This window comes from Rhinichthys klamathensis, unplaced genomic scaffold (genome assembly GCF_029890125.1).
Source record: "Rhinichthys klamathensis goyatoka isolate OS25496 unplaced genomic scaffold, OSU_Roscu_1.1 h1tg000595l_1, whole genome shotgun sequence".
Taxonomy (NCBI): domain Eukaryota; kingdom Metazoa; phylum Chordata; class Actinopteri; order Cypriniformes; family Leuciscidae; genus Rhinichthys; species Rhinichthys klamathensis.
In genome coordinates this window covers 2,095,030-2,115,048 of record NW_026607051.1, presented here as the reverse complement: position 1 = coordinate 2,115,048, position 20,019 = coordinate 2,095,030, and the positions used below count along the sequence as shown (strand labels likewise).

General features: G+C 38.1%; 1 protein-coding gene across 1 annotated transcript in view; it reads left to right on the top strand.

Moving 5' to 3' along the window:
- The window catches only part of LOC130075656 (RNA-directed DNA polymerase from mobile element jockey), a 107,366-nt gene that overhangs the window by 8,618 nt on the left and 78,729 nt on the right, over positions 1 to 20,019 (top strand). The window lies entirely within an intron of this gene.

Genomic DNA, 20,019 nt, shown 5'->3' with positions numbered 1-20,019 from the left:
CTAAACCGTCATTAGGTGTCGCCAGGCGACCGTCTTAATGAGCGAGTCATTGATTCATTCGTTTGAACGACTGAGTCATTCATGAATGAGATAGATGTTTATGGATTGATTGGTCATTGAATCTTTGAGTCAACCGATTCGTTCAAAATGCTGAATCATTCAGTAATGAGAACGCGTTGCTGTGAGATGCGCGATGGTTCTGCTGTGATCTTTGTTTAACCCTCTGGGGACCAGAGTGTTTTTGGGGCCCTTGGGATGTTTTGACATGCACTGACATTTGTGCTTTTTTCAGTTATTTATAAACATGTTAATGGCAAAGGTGTAAATTCACTCTATATAGCACAAACTTGGCTACCATGAGATCTGAGCAACATGTATGTACATGTTTGTATTTTTAATAGAATAATGTTTATGCGTGGTTATTGAAAAAAATAAAAATGAAAGTTGCTGAAATAAGACCACAAAACACATATTGATTATTTCTTCACAAGACTTTTGAAAATTGTATCACATAGCCTAGAATATTTGCTCCAAAACTATGTGAGAATCATCCTGACTACTCATTCAGATAAGTCAATAAAGTCTTTTACATTTTTAATGACGTGTTTTGTTTGAGAAAGCTTTATGCAGGAGGCTTGATCTCTCATTAATATGTATGGCATTCCACACCTGAGAAAGACAAAGACCCTCCCATAATGGCCCTATTAGGTGCTATCAGGCCATATCATTACAGGAGCCTTGCACAAAGAATGAGGAGATTTAAAAAAGAATGGCTTTTAGATTGTTTGGATATTATAAGGAAAATACAGGGTGCATACGTCTGGACACTTCTATCACACACCCTTCACCATATAGACATGGTTTTATTTCAGTTCAAAGTTAGAGTTGGAAACATCTTGAAAAGAAAATTGTCTTTCTCCATAAATGTCTTAGTTTGATCATACATATTTCAAAGTTGAGGATTCATTGTTTTGATATAGCTTGAACAAACACTATAACATCTTAGTTGATTAGTTTATTGACAAAACATACTATATATTTAACATATGAGCAGAAACTCCTAAAAAAGCTTATTTGATGTCTATTTTAGAGTAAAAACTTTATCCAAAACGAGTCAACGAAATGTTGTCTGTTATTTAGTCTGTAACAGTGCGTATCTGTGCGTTCATTCATTCATTCACACACACACACACAAACTGTGTGACACAAACATGATTCACATTTAACAGTATGCTATTTTTCCGTTTACAGACACTACGTTATTCTATATCGCGATTAGAACAAAGCACTTGCAAAAAACACTTACTTCTCAGCTGAATCTGTTCATCCTCGAAGTGAAAATAACCCAGTGGTAAATGTCCCAGGATTGTTCCACATATAGCCGCGCAAGACGACAGTAGATTAATCTGACTAAAAAATAATGTGTGTTTTCAGAGTTTATGGGCGTTAACGCGTCTCAATGTGTTGCTTCACATATTTGCGTTTGAATAGCGCGTGCTCTCCGTAGGCGTGTCACATTACCACAGATAATCAGCTGAGAGAACGATAATGAGATGGGCTGACACGTCTCTCTTTTTATATAGATGACATAAACGGAGAATAATAATTTTAGTTTTGAATCGGATCATTTAAAAGTACAAACTCAAATGATTTAAAAGATATATTGCTTATGGCTGGGTGAATAGTATTAGCTGAGTTGTGTTGAAGATTAGAGACGTGCTCCAGAAAAAAAGTTCACGGTGACCGAGAGGCAGAACGCACACCCTGTTTATTTTCTTTATTTTACAAAAGCACAATATTTTATTTCGATTGTATGTGGGCACATAAAAAAGTAGACATTTAACAGATTATTTTCTCATATTTCTTAACTCTATATGAACAGAAATGATGGTAGTACTTTAAGTCTATTTTTCTGCTATGTGAAAAAAAACGAGCAAAACGCGCCGGCGCGTTTCTGGTCCCCAGAGGGTTAACTATTTTCGCTGCTGAAACAGAAAAAAAGTCAATATTGCATGTAAAATGTAAGTGATTTGACTTGTGTGTGTGTGTGTGTGTGATTGTGTGTGTGATTGTGTCTGTTACAGTGATAAGAGTTTAACCCTTGTTAAACTTTAGGCCTTGTCTTTTTGGATATATATCTTTTTATATTAAAAAATAGTCATACAACCCATATATTTTAAATGTATTGTTTGCTTTAAATTACATTAAGATTGTATGTTTGGTAATTGAACCTGAATGAATTTTAAATGAATGTGCTATATTTCAGATCATATATTTGTTTTCCTTAAAATTTGAACTAACACTAACTTTATTCTCATCTGGATGATAGATTATTTATTTCTGTATAAAATAAAAACACATTTGATTTTTCTTTTTTAATCAATGTAGAATGTGTAACTGAAAAAATAAACAGATTAGGGCTCTTTTTGATGACAAGAAATGAAAACCAATGCGATATGATGAATGTCCAAAAGATGGCTCCCACAGACTGTTTTTAAATAGGATTGTTTGATATTTTTTGCTTTTAAACTGTGTGTGTGTGTGTGTGTGTAAGAGATTTTGGTTGGGTGACAGTTGTAGTTTACAGTTTGACAAGAGTTTATAGTTTGACAAAAGCACAATGTTGTGTTTTATTGCGAGTGTACACAAATATAAGTAAACACTTTGCAGTTTGAATAATGTCCTGTATGAACAAAAGGACGGAGTATGTCTTTATGTCTACATTGTTCAATTACGCCACACACACACACACACACACACACACACACACACACACACACACACACACACAACACTATTTTTCTAATCAGATCAGGCAAGTAATATTCTGTCTTGTCTCTTAAAAAAACAATATATATATATGTATATATATATATATATATATATATATATGTGTGTGTGTGTGTGTGTGTGTGTATATATATAAATATAGCTGCGAGCAGCGATGAAAGGGCCAAAGCCGGCGGCACCGCCACCCCGGTTATAGCGCCACCAACTGGCAGCAGGAAGTCTGTCACTTTCAAAAAGCTTTGAAATCAGCTGATTGCTTCAAACTTCACTACTATGATGTAAACACACGGCAGATGTAGACCTGGATGTAGACCTGACCTTTCAGAAGGTTGCTCTCGCATACTTTGTGGTTGACATGTGCCCTCAATGCACACTTTTGCAGAGCCCACACTGATACAAGCTCTACAGCACACTTCTTTTCGACAGTCAAAGCAGGGTTACGTTTTTGCACGTCGTGCACAATAACCCTAAAGGCACCAGGGTGGCGGTGCCACCGGCTTTATATATATATATATATATATATAAATATAGCTGCGAGCAGCGATGAAGGGCCAAAGCCGGTGGTACCGCCACCCCGGTGCCTTTAGGTAACTAAAGGCACCGGGGTTGCGGTGCCACCGGCTTGGGCCCGTAATCGCTGCTCGCAGCTATATTTATTATTATTATTATTATTATTATTATTATTTTATCGACTATTCGGGCACTTTTGGGGCTCTTAACGTGCACGAAAACTCTTGAAACTTTGCACACTGGTCAGAACCCGCGGCCATCAGGGCCGGGCTGAAGATGGTACCCGGGCGTGGCAGGGGGGCTCGACAGCGCCCCCTGGAACGGGGTCCGAAAACTTGGTCCATAAATCAAACACGCTTCCATGTAATAATATGAAACTCGGTACACATATAGATCTCATCGGTTCATATATCCTTTGTACTTTTACTTTTTACCCCAGCCCAACAGGAAGTCGGCTATTATGGTTTGTTTGGAAGCGTATGCCCCTGGAATTCGATATACTCCTCCTAGAGAATTCAACCAATCGCAAGGAAACTCGGTCAGCATGATGTCAAGACATTGAGGATGAAAAATTGCCAGGGGATTTTTCATATCTCGAACGGTTTGGCCGTGGCGAGGAAACGAATTTATGGCGAATAATGGAAACAGGAAGTGTGTTATAACTTCTGCATACATTAACTGATCTTGATGAAACTTCAACAGTGTGTTCGCTGTAAGAGGCCGATCACATGGATGTGACTATTGTGAGTCAAAGTTATAGCGCCACCAACTGGCAGCAGGAAGTGTGTCACTTTCTAAATGCTTTTGACAAAAGTGGGGGGGTTAGTTTTATCTACAGTAACAAAACTCGTTATGTATATTGTACTCTTCGAGCCGGACAACTTTCTAATTTACCGTAATTAGCTACGACCAACAGGAAGTCAGATATTTTGGTTTGAATGTGGATTTCAGATTCTGAGTTTTTAGCTACTCCTCCTAAGTAGTTTATTTTATTCATGCCAAACTTTTTCAACATGATGAAAATACATTGAAGATGCTAAATTGTGAACAGATATTGAATATCTCAAACGGTTTTGCTATGGTTGAGGGATTCAAGTAATGTCAAAAAAAGAATCAGGGCATGTCTCATATCTTTCTAAAATGTAATTATACACCATTTATTTTTATATAAAATTATACAAATATTAGAACTAAACCCATTTTATTCCTTTTTTTCAATTTAAGAATTATTTTTAAGTTTAAAAACAGCCAGAATGGTTGTTTAGTCAAAAATAATAATAATCCAAATCATATATAGTGCTATACTGCCCTCTTGTGTTCAAAATCAGGTAGGCCTATTGAATTTATATATATTTATATATTAGGGATGTTACTATGGGAATATTTTCCCACCGGTTAATCAACGTGTGATTGTGTAAACCAATTGTGTAAACCTCCCGCTGGGGGGTTTAAAAACACTAACTTGAAAGCGAAAGTATAATATGGACGTCCGCACGGACATTGAAATGGTGGCGCTCGAATGAATTCCTATGGAAGTAGAAATTAACTAAACGTTCGCTCTGTTCTGCTCGCTCGTCGCCATGGACGCGCACCGTTATGAATGCCAGTGCAGCCGCATACTTTTTAGTGTCACTAAAATTAGTGCAATTTCGGGGGCCGATTGCTTGAATTGTGAGTTCAATAGTCTATTATTTTTCACGGAAAACACAACAATAAAAGAGTACAATGACAGATTCGCTTAAATAGGCGTTTTTACATAAAATAGCCTATTCCGTCATCATCTATTCAGTCAGCTCTTCACTCTCGTGATTAATGAAATTTGACTCCTGTTGCTGATATTTGCTGCAACTTTCGTTCAGCTCACAATTTAGTAAGCAAACACGTTTCAAATGTGTTTTTATTTTATTTTTGTGTATGTGTGTGTATATGTATGTATATATATAAATATAGCTTATGTTTCAAATATGAGTTAATTAACAATCGTTGGAAAGAATGATACTTTTAAACATAACACTAAACCGTCATTAGGTGTCGCCAGGCGACCGTCTTAATGAGCGAGTCATTGATTCATTCGTTTGAACGACTGAGTCATTCATGAATGAGATAGATGTTTATGGATTGATTGGTCATTGAATCTTTGAGTCAACCGATTCGTTCAAAATGCTGAATCATTCAGTAATGAGAACGCGTTGCTGTGAGATGCGCGATGGTTCTGCTGTGATCTTTGTTTAACTATTTTCGCTGCTGAAACAGAAAAAAAGTCAATATTGCATCTAAAATGTAAGTGATTTGACTTGTGTGTGTGATTGTGTGTGTGATTGTGTCTGTTACAGTGATAAGAGTTTAACCCTTGTTAAACTTTAGGCCTTGTCTTTTTGGATATATATCTTTTTATATTAAAAAATAGTCATACAACCCATATATTTTAAATGTATTGTTTGCTTTAAATTACATTAAGATTGTATGTTTGGTAATCGAACCTGAATGAATTATAAATGAATGTGCTATATTTCAGATCATATATTTGTTTTCCTTAAAATTTGAACTAACACTAACTTTATTCTCATCTGAATGATAGATTATTTATTTCTGTATAAAATAAAAACACCTTTGATTTTTCTTTTTTAATCAATGTAGAATGTGTAACTGAAAAAATAAACAGATTAGGGCTCTGTTTGATGACAAGAAATGAAAACCAATGCGATATGATGAATGTCCAAAAGATGGCTCCCACAGACTGTTTTTAAATAGGATTGTTTGATATTTTTTGCTTTTAAACTGTGTGTGTGTGTGTGTGTGTAAGAGATTTTGGTTGGGTGACAGTTGTAGTTTACAGTTTGACAAGAGTTTATAGTTTGACAAAAGCACAATGTTGTGTTTTATTGCGAGTGTACACAAATATAAGTAAAAACTTTGCAGTTTGAATAATGTCCTGTATGAACAAAAGGACGGAGTATGTCTTTATGTCTACATTGTTCAATTACGCCACACACACACACACACACACACACACACACACAAACACTATTTTTCTAATCAGATCAGGCAAGTAATATTCTGTCTTGTCTCTTAAAAAAACAATATATATATATTTATGTATATATATATATATATATATATATATATATATATATATATATATATATATATGTGTGTGTGTGTGTGTGTGTGTGTGTATATATATATAAATATAGCTGCGAGCAGCGATGAAAGGGCCAAAGCCGGCGGCACCGCCACCCCGGTTATAGCGCCACCAACTGGAGCAGGAAGTCTGTCACCTTCAAAAAGCTTTGAAATCACCTTATTGCTTCAAACTTCACTACTATGATGTAAACACACGGCAGATGTAGACCTGGATGTAGACCTGACCTTTCAGAAGGTTGCTCTCGCATACTTTGTGGTTGACATGTGCCCTCAATGCACACTTTTGCAGAGCCCACACTGATACAAGCTCTACAGCACACTTCTTTTCGACAGTCAAAGCAGGGTTACGTTTTTGCACGTCGTGCACAATAACCCTAAAGGCACCAGGGTGGCGGTGCCACCGGCTTTATATATATATATATATATATATATATATATATATATATATATATATATAAATAAATATAGCTGCGAGCAGCGATGAAGGGCCAAAACCGGTGGTACCGCCACCCCGGTGGCTTTAGGTAACTAAAGGCACCGGGGTTGCGGTGCCACCGGCTTGGGCCCGTAATCGCTGCTCGCAGCTATATTTATTATTATTATTATTATTTTACTACCTTTTGGGCACTTTTGGGGGCCTTAACGTGCTCGAAAACTCTTGAAACTTTGCACACATCTCAGAACCCGCGGCCATCAGGGCCGGGCTGAAGCTGGTACCCGGGCGTGGCAGGGGGGCTCGACAGCGCCCCCTGGAACGTGGTTTGAACACTTGGTCCATAAATCAAACACGCTTGCATGTAATAATATGAAACTCAGTACACATATAGATCTCATCGGTTCATATATACTTCATGCTCTTACTTTTTACCCCAGCCCAACAGGAAGTCGGCTATTAAGGGTTGTTTGGAAAACACATGCAATGGAATGTGAAATACTCCTCCTAGAGAATTCAAACACACGGCACGAAACTCGGTCAGCATGAAGTCAAGACACTGAGGATGAAAAATTGCCAGGGGATTTTTGATATCTCGAACGGTTTGGCCGTGGCGAGTAAACGAAATTATGGCGAGAAACGTGAAACAGGAAGTGTGTTATAACTACTGCATACATTAACTAATCTTGATGAAACTTCAGCAGTGTGTTCGTTGTAAGAGCCCGATCACATGGATGTGACTATTGTGAGTCAAAGTTATAGCGCCACCAACTGGCAGCAGGAAGTGTGTCACTTTCAAAATGCTTTTAAATCACCCTCTTATTTTTACCCGATTTGCTTCAAACTTCATGTGCATAATGTAGACACACGCCAGATGTAGACCTGTGAAAGGATTATTGATATCTTAGATACTGTTGCCGTGGCAATGCATCAAACATTAATATTCCTTTTTTTAAGCTTTTTCATGCTTTTTTATGCTTTCGGGCACTTTTGGGGTTCTTAACGTGCTCGAAAACTCTTGAAACTTTGCACACGGGACAAAACCCGCGGCCATCAGGGCCAGGCTGAAGCTGGTACCCGGGCGTGGCAGGGGGGCTCGACAGCGCCCCCTTGAACGGGTCAGACAATTTGGTCCATATATCCAACACGCTTTACCCTATTTGCTTCAAACTTGATGTGTATAATGTAGACACAAGCCAGATGTAGACCTGTGAAAGGATTGTTGATATCTTAGATGCTGTTGCCGTGACAACGCATTAAACTTTAATATTCTTTTTGGATACTTTTGAGATTCTTAGCGCACTTTTGGGGCCCTTAACATGCTCAAAAACTCTTGAAACTTTGCACACGGGTCAGAACCCGCGGCCATCAGGGCCGGGCTGAAGCTGGTACCCGGGCGTGGCAGGGGGGCTCGACAGCGCCCCCTGGAATGGGGTCCGAAAACTTGGTCCATAAATCAAACAGGCTTTACCCGATTTGCTTCAAACTTGATGTGTATAATGTAGACACACGCCAGATTTAGACCTGTGAAAGGATTGTTGATATCTTAGATGCTGTTGCCGTGACAACGCATCAAACTTTAATATTCTTTTTGGATACTTTTGAGACTCTCAGCGCACTTTGGGGGCCCTTAACGTGCTCAAAAACTCTTGAAACTTTGCACACGGGTCAGAACCCGTGGCCATCAGGGCCGGGCTGAAGCTGGTACCCGGGCGTGGCAGGGGGGCTCGACAGTGCCCCCTGGAACGGGGTCCGAAAACTTGGTCCATAAATCAAACACGCTTGAATGTAATAATATGAAACTCGGTACACATATAGATCTCATCGATTCATATATCCTTTGTACTTTTACTTTTTACCCCAGCCCAACAGGAAGTCGGCTATTATGGTTTGTTTGGAAGCATATGCCCCTGGAATTCGATATACTCCTCCTAGAGAATTCAACCAATCGCCACGAAACTCGGTCAGCATGAAGTCAAGACATTGAGGATGAAAATTTGCCAGGGGATTTTTGATATCTCGAACGGTTTGGCCGTGGCGAGGAAACGAATTTATGGCGAATAAAGGAAACAGGAAGTGTGTTATAACTTCTGCATACATTAACTGATCTTGATGAAACTTCAGCAGTGTGTTCGCTGTAAGAGTCCGATCACATGGATGTGACTATTGTGAGTCAAAGTTATAGCGCCACCAACTGGCAGCAGGAAGTGTGTCACTTCCTAAAGGCTTTGAAATCACCCTCTTATTTTTACCCAATTTGCTTCAAACTTTATGTGTATAATGTAGACACACGGCAGATGTAGACCTGAGAAAGGATTATTGATATCTTAGATACTGTTGCCGTGGCAACGCATCAAACTTTATTATTCTTTGTTGATGCTTTTGAGACTCTTAACATACTTGAAATTGCATGAAACCCGACAGACACATCACATTTATTAGACAGTAGACATGTGCAGAGTTTCAGAAACGGGCATGGTGAGAGCAATTAGAGAATAATGTTTAAGTTTAAAAACAGCCAGAATGGTTGTTTAGTCAAAAAAAATTTTTTTTTCCAAATCATACATAGTGTTATACTGCCCTCTTGTGTTCAAAATCAGGTAAAAAGCGAAAGTAAAATAAGGACGTCTGCACAATTCATTAATAATGGTGCAGAGTAGAGTGAGCTTTTTCAATTAATTCCTATGGAAGTAGGAATGAACTAAACAACGTTCGCTCTGTTCTGCTCGTCCCTCACCGTGGGCGCGCAGAGTTATGAATGCCCGTGCAGCCGTGAGCATTTTAGTTTTATTTTAAAATTAGCGCCATTTCGGGGGACGTATTACTTTAATTTATTTAACAAAAACACAATGTTGTGTTTTATTGCGAGTGTACACAAATATAAGTAAACACTTTGACGTTTGAATGATGTCCTGTATGAAGAAAATGACGGAGTATGTTTCACTGTTCAATCGCGCTGAGCCACCCAGACCCCCACACACACACTGACACACACACACACACACACACACACACACACACACACACACACACACACACACACACACACACACACAAACACACACACACACACACAATAATAAAACATTCAACCTAACATATACAAATTACACTGCTATGTTGAAATAGTCAGTAGTACAATTTGTATCATTCACAGTAAGCACGTACCGCTCCACTGTGATTTTTCCAAGCACATTTTTGCACAAGTGAAGAGGATGATTTTTTCCGTCGATATTGGAACGTGAGTGAAGTACAAAGCCTGTAATAAAGAATAGTTTAGCATCCAAATACATCGCAAATGTTGCAACATTTAGATTCTAAAGAGAGATTTACGTGAGCCTAACACCACTTACTTTTACTTTTGTTTTAAATTATTTCGTTTTGGCTTTATTATAGTTATTTTTTTATTCGTGTTCTGTTCTGAATATCATTAAATTTAAAGGATTTGTTGTGGAATATTTTGAGTGTATAATCAAATAACACTAAACCGTCACTAGGTGTCGCCAGGCGACCGTCTTAATGAGCGGGTGCTGAAACAGAAAAAAGTCAATATTGCATATAAAATGTAAGTGATTTGACTTGTGTGTGTGTGTGTGTGTGTGTGTGTGTGTGTGTGTGTGTGTGTGTGTGTGTGTGTGTGTGTGTGTGTGTGTGTGTGTATGATTGTGTCTGTTACAGTGATTGTTTAACCCTTGTTAAAGTGTAGGCCTTGTCTTTTTGGATATATATCTTTTTATATAAAAAAAATAGGCATACAACCCATATATTTTAAATGTATTGTTTAGGCCTTGTCTTTTTGGATATATATCTTTTTATATAAAAAAATAGGCATACAACCCATATATTTTAAATGTATTGTTTGCTTTAAATTACATTAAGATTTGTATGTTTGGTAATTGAACCTGAATGAATTTTAAATGAATGTGCTATATTTCAGAGTTTTCCTTAAAATTTGAACTAACACTAACTTTATTCTCATCTGAATGATAGATTATTTATTTCTGTATAAAATAAAAAAGAGACTTTGGTTGGGTGACAGTTGTAGTTTACAGTTTGACAAAAGCACAATGTTGTGTTTTATTGCGATTGTTCACAAATATAAGTAAACACTTTACAGTTTGAATAATGTCCTGTATGAACAAAAGGACGGAGTATGTTTTTATGTCTACATTGTTCAATCACGTTTCACACACACACACACACACACACACACACACACACACACACACACACACACACACACACACACACACACACACACACACACACACACACACACACACACACACACACACACACACACACACACACACACTCACACACACACACACCCACACACAAACTTTTTTTCTAATCAGATCAGGCAAGTAATATTCTGTCTTGGCACAATTGATTTAACTTTCATAACTTATTTCATGTGTCCATTAAGTCCATGAGACCGTAGGGTGTCTCATTTTTCATTTTAGGTTTCAGAAGGTTGCTCACGCATATGATATGTGCCCTCAATGCACACTTTTGCAGAGCCCACACCACACTTCATATAACTTTCAAACTTGTGTACTTATTTCATGTGTCCATTATGTCCATGAGACCGTAGGGTGTCTCATTTTTCATTTTAGGTTTCAGAAAATGCTCACGCATACTTTGTGGTTGATATGTGCCCTCAATGCACACTTTTGCAGAGCCCACACCAATGCAAGCTTTACAGCACACATCTCAAAGGTCAAAGCGGAGTTACGATATTGCCCGTCATGCACAGTAACCCTAAAGGCACCGGGGTGGCGGTGCCACCGGCTTGTTTATATATATATATATATATATATAAAGGCACCGGGATGGCGGTGCCACCGGCTTGTTTATATATATATATATATATATATATAAATATAGCTGCGAGCAGCGATGAAGGGCCAAAGCCGGCGGCACCGCCACTCCGGTGCCTTTAGGTAACTAAAGGCACCGGGGTTGTGGTGCCACCGGCTTGGTGGCAGCTATATTTATTATTATTATTATTATTTTATCGACTATTCGGGCACTTTTGGGGCTCTTAACGTGCACGAAAACTCTTGAAACTTTGCACACTGGTCAGAACCCGCGGCCATCAGGGCCGGGCTGAAGCTGGTACCCGGGCGTGGCAGGGGGGCTCGACAGCGCCCCCTGGAACGGGGTCCGAAAACTTGGTCCATAAATCAAACACGCTTCCATGTAATAATATGAAACTCGGTACACATATAGATCTCATCGGTTCATATATCCTTTGTACTTTTACTTTTTACCCCAGCCCAACAGGAAGTCGGCTATTATGGTTTGTTTGGAAGCGTATGCCCCTGGAATTCGATATACTCCTCCTAGAGAATTCAACCAATCGCAAGGAAACTCGGTCAGCATGATGTCAAGACATTGAGGATGAAAAATTGCCAGGGGATTTTTCATATCTCGAACGGTTTGGCCGTGGCGAGGAAACGAATTTATGGCGAATAATGGAAACAGGAAGTGTGTTATAACTTCTGCATACATTAACTGATCTTGATGAAACTTCAACAGTATGTTCGCTGTAAGAGGCCGATCACATGGATGTGACTATTGTGAGTCAAAGTTATAGCGCCACCAACTGGCAGCAGGAAGTGTGTCACTTTCTAAATGCTTTTGACAAAAGTGGGGGGGTTAGTTTTATCTACAGTTACAAAACTCAGCGTGTATATTCTTCTCCTCAAGCCAAACAACTTTCTAATTTAAAGTAATTAGCTCCGACCCTCAGAAAGTCAGATATTGTGGTTTGAATAGGGTCATTTTCTCTCTCTCTCTCTCTGAGCCAATATGGCAAGCCGCTTTAACATTTAATCATTTTAACCTACTAGTCTCTATTTTCATGCTACTAGTACTTATTTTTAGATACTAGTATCTATTCCATTAAGTACTGGTACTTATTCATTAGCGACTAGTGCTTATTCTTTAGTACTAGTGCCTATTCTTTAGATACTAGTGCTTATTCTTTAGATATTCTTTTGAATACGTATTAGTAGCTAATGAATAAGTACTGGTATCTATTTAATAGGTACTAGTATCTAATGACTTAGTACTAGTATTTATTGAATAAATACTAGTATCTATTAATAGGTACTAGTATCTAAAAGGTCATTTTCTCTTTCTCTCTCTCTGAGCCAATATGGCAAGCCGTTTTAACATTGAATCATTTTAACCTACTAGTCTCTATTTTCATGCTACTAGTACTTATTTTTTAGATACTAGTATCTATTCCATTAAGTACTAGTACTTATTCATTAGCGACTAGTGCTTATTCTGTTTAGAATATTCAAAGTGCTTATTCAATTTTTTTGCTTATTTATATTTTCAGAGCAGAAAATCCGATTTTTCTGCTTATTCAATATTGCATCTAAAAATGTAAGTGACTTGACGTGTGTGTGTGTGTGTGTGAGAGAGAGAGATGTGTCTGTTACAGTGACAAGAGTTTAACCCTTTAAGGCCTTGTCTTTTTGGATATATATTTTTTTTATTTAAAAAAATGTGCATACAACCCATATATTTTAAATGTATCGTTTGCTTTAAATTAAATTAAGATTGTATGTTTGGTAATTGAACCTAAATAAATTTTAAATTAATGTGCTATATTTCAGATCAATATATTTGTTTTCCTTCATTTTAATCAACACTAACTTTTAGGGCTGCAACAACGAATCGATTAAATCGATTAAAATCGATTTTTGAAAGAGTTGGCAACGAATTACATAATCGATTCGTTGCATCGCGCGACACGGAAATGTTTGAGTATAAAAAAAAAATTGGAGTTGAGCGCGGAGCACTGTCGGTCAATCGCGGAGCGAGCGCGAGAGAGACCGAGTGTGTCCGAGATCGCGCGCACGAGAGAGAGAGAGACCGAGTGTGTCCGAGATCGCGCGCACGAGAGAGAGAGAGACCGAGTGTGTCCGAGATCCCGCGCACGAGAGAGAGAGAGAGAGAGAGAGAGAGACCGAGTGTGTCCGAGATCGCGCGCACGAGAGAGAGAGACCGAGTGTGTCCGAGATCGCGCGCACGAGAGAGAGAGACCGAGTGTGTCCGAGCATTGGTAATTTGGTACATACTACAGTAATATATAATTAGGCCTACTATATAAGATATAAATAAAAATAACAATTACATTCTTACCACTGAATTAGCTGACTGTGATTTGAATCAGATAGACAGACGATGAAAACAGTTTCTTTTCTGTCCAAATAGCCTACCACTACAAGGGCAGGGGAATATTTTTTCCACAATTTGCAGCACTGATTTTTTCGATCTTTACTCTAATGACTCAGAGAAACACTATACGTATATAAACAAAATACCTTACACACCATAGGAGATGGTCAATCCATTGTATTTGTTTTTAAAATATTATTTAATATTGTATTTATATTTTATATACATTGTATTTATAATTAATATTAGGATAGACTACAGATATTATCTTCTCTTATAATTATTATTATTGCTATTATTATTACCTATTATAGGTAATATGATAATAGGTGCATTTGCTTGTTAAAAAATGTCAAACATTTTGTTAAAGATTATAACATCTTTGACTAAAACAAAACACAAGTTTGTGAGTGTGTGCATCTGTGAGTGTGAGAGTTTGTGAGTGTGTGCTAGTGTGGTGTAGAGAACAAGTTCTGACGTTCAAACAAATCCTGTTAAGTTTTCTGATTGGTATTTTTCTTTATTTTTTATCAATTATTTATTGTTCTGACAGCAGCTCACTTTATTTTTAAAAAGCATATATTATTTGGCAGATGTAAAGCATACATGTGTATGTTTTTGGTTAGTCTATTTTTTTGCACTGGACTTTTTTTCACGGTGAATTTGCACTGTCAGTTCTGTTTTTTAATAAAGGATTGGAAATTAATGCTTTTTTTTATTATCCGATTCATCGATTAATCGTAAAAATAATCGACAGATTAATCGATTATTAAAATAATCGTTAGTTGCAGCCCTACTAACTTTATTCTCATCTGAATTATAAAGAATTTATTTCTGTATAAAATAAAAAATCCCGAATAATCCAGACCAACCAGAGCGCACTATTTCTACAACATCATCAGTGCTGAAGCGAAACTACCAGAGCCGTTCGGCAGATAGCAAGCAGATATTTTGTGTCACGTCGTGCACAATAACCCTAAAGGGACCAGGGTGGCGGTGCCACCGGTTTTATATATATATATATATATATATATATACACCGGCTTGGGCCCGTAATCGCTGCTCGCAGCTATATTTATTATTATTATTATTATTATTATTTTACTACCTTTTGGGCACTTTTGGGGGCCTTAACGTGCTCGAAAACTCTTGAAACTTTGCACACATCTCAGAACCCGCGGCCATCAGGGCCGGGCTGAAGCTGGTACCCGGGCGTGGCAGGGGGGCTCGACAGCGCCCCCTGGAACGGGGTTTGAACACTTGGTCCATAAATCAAACACGCTTGCATGTAATAATATGAAACTCAGTACACATATAGATCTCATCGGTTCATATATACTTCATGCTCTTACTTTTTACCCCAGCCCAACAGGAAGTCGGCTATTAAGGGTTGTTTGGAAAACACATGCAATGGAATGTGAAATACTCCTCCTAGAGAATTCAAACACACGGCACGAAACTCGGTCAGCATGAAGTCAAGACACTGAGGATGAAAAATTGCCAGGGGATTTTTGATATCTCGAACGGTTTGGCCGTGGCGAGTAAACGAAATTATGGCGAGAAACGTGAAACAGGAAGTGTGTTATAACTACTGCATACATTAACTAATCTTGATGAAACTTCAGCAGTGTGTTCGTTGTAAGAGCCCGATCACATGGATGTGACTATTGTGAGTCAAAGTTATAGCGCCACCAACTGGCAGCAGGAAGTGTGTCACTTTCAAAATGCTTTTAAATCACCCTCTTATTTTTACCCGATTTGCTTCAAACTTCATGTGCATAATGTAGACACACGCCAGATGTAGACCTGTGAAAGGATTATTGATATCTTAGATACTGTTGCCATGGCAATGCATCAAACATTAATATTCCTTTTTTTAAGCTTTTTCATGCTTTTTTATGCTTTCGGGCACTTTTGGGGTTCTTAACGTGCTCGAAAACTCTTGAAACTTTGCACACGGGACAAAACCCGCGGCCATCAGGGCCAGGCTGAAGCTGGTACCCGGGCGTGGCAGGGGGGCTCGACAGCGCCCCCTTGAACGGGTCAGACAATTTGGTCCATATATCCAACACGCTTTACCCTATTTGCTTCAAACTTGATGTGTATAATGTAGACACAAGCCAGATGTAGACCTGTGAAAGGATTGTTGATATCTTAGATGCTGTTGCCGTGACAACGCATCAAACTTTAATATTCTTTTTGGATACTTTTGAGATTCTTAGCGCACTTTTGGGGCCCTTAACATGCTCAAAAACTCTTGAAACTTTGCACACGGGTCAGAAACCGCGGCCATCAGGGCCGGGCTGAAGCTGGTACCCGGGCGTGGCAGGGGGGCTCGACAGCGCCCCCTGGAACGGGGTCCGAAAACTTGGTCCATAAATCAAACAGGCTTTACCCGATTTGCTTCAAACTTGATGTGTATAATGTAGACACACGCCAGATGTAGACCTGTGAAAGGATTGTTGATATCTTAGATGCTGTTGCCGTGACAACGCATCAAACTTTAATATTCTTTTTGGATACTTTTGAGACTCTCAGCGCACTTTTGGGGCCCTTAACATGCTCAAAAACTCTTGAAACTTTGCACACGGGTCAGAACCCGCGGCCATCAGGGCCGGGCTGAAGCTGGTACCCGGGCGTGGCAGGGGGGCTCGACAGCGCCCCCTGGAACGGGGTCCGAAAACTTGGTCCATAAATCAAACACGCTTGAATGTAATAATATGAAACTCGGTACACATATAGATCTCATCGATTCATATATCCTTTGTACTTTTACTTTTTACCCCAGCCCAACAGGAAGTCGGCTATTATGGTTTGTTTGGAAGCGTATGCCCCTGGAATTCGATATACTCCTCCTAGATAATTCAACCAATCGCCACGAAACTCGGTCAGCATGAAGTCAAGACATTGAGGATGAAAAGTTGCCAGGGGATTTTTGATATCTCGAACGGTTTGGCCGTGGCGAGGAAACGAATTTATGGCGAATAAAGGAAACAGGAAGTGTGTTATAACTTCTGCATACATTAACTGATCTTGATGAAACTTCAGCAGTGTGTTCGCTGTAAGAGTCCGATCACATGGATGTGACTATTGTGAGTCAAAGTTATAGCGCCACCAACTGGCAGCAGGAAGTGTGTCACTTCCTAAAGGCTTTGAAATCACCCTCTTATTTTTACCCAATTTGCTTCAAACTTTATGTGTATAATGTAGACACACGGCAGATGTAGACCTGAGAAAGGATTATTGATATCTTAGATACTGTTGCCGTGGCAACGCATCAAACTTTATTATTCTTTGTTGATGCTTTTGAGACTCTTAACATACTTGAAATTGCATGAAACCCGACAGACACATCACATTTATTAGACAGTAGACATGTGCAGAGTTTCAGAAACGGGCGTGGTGAGGGGCTCAGTAGCGCCACCTTTTGTCAAAAGTGGGGGGATTGATTTTATCTACAGTAATAAAAATCGGTATGTGTATTGTTCTCCTCCAGCCAGACAACTTTCTAATTTACACTCAATAGCTCCAACCAACAGGAAGTCAGATATTTTGGTTTGAAAATTGTCATTTTATGTCTCTCTCTCTCTGAGCCTACGTCTATGTGTGTGTGTGTGTGTGTGTGTCTGTGAGTGTGGGGAGGGGGAGGGGGGCTAGATTAACCATTTGACTGCTGTGTGGTTTGGCCTGCATTAAAAAAGAAAAAAAAATGTCTTACGCCTTGTATTTTTTAAATAAGTTGTATTAATAAGTAAAGGCATATAACCAGTTGAATTGTAGTGCATTGAAAATAGTTTTATATAATTAGTTTATTAATTAAATTAACTTGGTCAGAAAATTTGGTCCATAAATCAAACACACTTGCATGTAATATTATGAAACTCTGTACACATATAGATCTCATCGGGCCAAACAACTTTAAGCCAGCCCAACAGGAAGTGGGCTATTTTGGTCTTAATGTGGATGTTTTGCAAAACCAGGCTCTACATTTTTACCCACTCCTCTTAAGTGGTTTATTTTATTCCCACCAAACTTTTTCAACATGATGAAAATACATTAAAGAAGCATAATTGTGAATATCTATTGAATATCTCTAATTGTTTTGCTATGGCGAGGGATTAAAGTCATGTAAAAAAAAATAAACACTAAAAGCCTCATATCTTCTAAAAATTTAATTATACACCATTTATTTCTAGATAAAATTATACAAATATCAGAACTAAACCCATTTTATTCTTGTTTTCAATTTAAGAATAATGTACAAGTTTAAAAACAGCCAGGATGCACTATTCAGTTAAAAAATAAATATATCAAATAATACATAGGGCTATACTGCCCTCTTGTGTTCAAAATCAGGTAGGCCTGTTGTATTTAAATATAGGTAGCTGCTATGTGACTCCGAGAATTTTTTCTCACCGGTTATTTGACGTGTAACACCGGGGGCTTTTATATCGCTAAGTTAAAAGTGAAAGTAAAGTAAGGACATTTATAGTGGTGGCGCTCACAGTGCGCTCGAATGAATTTCTATGGAAGTAGAAATGAAAAAACGTTCGCTCTGTTTTGCTCGCTCGTCGCCATGGACGCGCACCGTAATGAATGCCACTGCAGCCGCATACTTTTTAGTGTCACTTTAAAATTAGTGCAATATCGGGGGCCAATTGCTTGAATTGTGAGTTCAATAGTCTAATATTTTTCACGGAAAACACAACAACAAAAGAGTACAATGATAGATTCGCTTAAATAGGCGCTTTTACATAAAATAGCCTATTCCGTCATCATCTTTTCAGTCAGCTCTTCACTCTCGTGATTAATGAAATTTGACTCCTGTTGCTGATATTTGCTGCAACTTTCGTTCTGCTCACAATTTAGTAAGCAAACACGCTTCAAATGTGTTTTTATTTTATTTTTGTGTGTATATATGTGTGTATATATATATATAGCTTATGTTTCAAATATGAGTTAATTAACAATCGTTTGAAAGAATGATACTTTTAAACATATCACTAAGCCGTCATTAGGTGTCGCCAGGCGACCGTCTTAATGAGCGAGTCATTGATTCATTTGTTCGAACGATTCGTTCGAACGGCTGAGTCATTCATGAATGAGACAGATTATGGATTGGTCATTGAATCTTTGAGTCAACCGATTCGTTCAAAATGCTGAATCATTCAGTAATGAGAAAACACGTTGCTGTGAGATGCTCGATGGTTCTGCTGTGATCTTTGTTTAACTAGTTTCACTCCTGAAACAGAAAAAAGTCAATATTGCATATAAAATGTAAGTGATTTGACTTGTGTGTGTGTGTGTGTGTGTGTGTGTATGATTGTGTCTGTTACTTTTTGGATATATATCTTTTTATATAAAAAAAAATAGGCATACAACCCATATATTTTAAATGTATTGTTTGCTTTAAATTACATTAAGATTTGTATGTTTGGTAATTGAACCTGAATGAATTTTAAATGAATGTGCTATATTTCAGAGTTTTCCTTAAAATTTGACCTAACACTAACTTTATTCTCATCTGAATGATAGATTATTTATTTCTGTATAAAATAAAAAAGAGATTTTGGTTGGCTGACAGTTGTAGTTTACAGTTTGACAAAAGCACAATGTTGTGTTTTATTGCGATTGTTCACAAATATAAGTAAACACTTATGAGATAGATGTTTATGGATTGATTGGTCATTGAATCTTTGAGTCAACCGATTCGTTCAAAATGCTGAATCATTCAGTAATGAGAACGCGTTGCTGTGAGATGCGCGATGGTTCTGCTGTGATCTTTGTTTAACTATTTTCGCTGCTGAAACAGAAAAAAAGTCAATATTGCATCTAAAATGTAAGTGATTTGACTTGTGTGTGTGTGTGTGATTGTGTGTGTGATTGTGTTTGTTACAGTGATAAGAGTTTAACCCTTGTTAAACTTTAGACCTTGTCTTTTT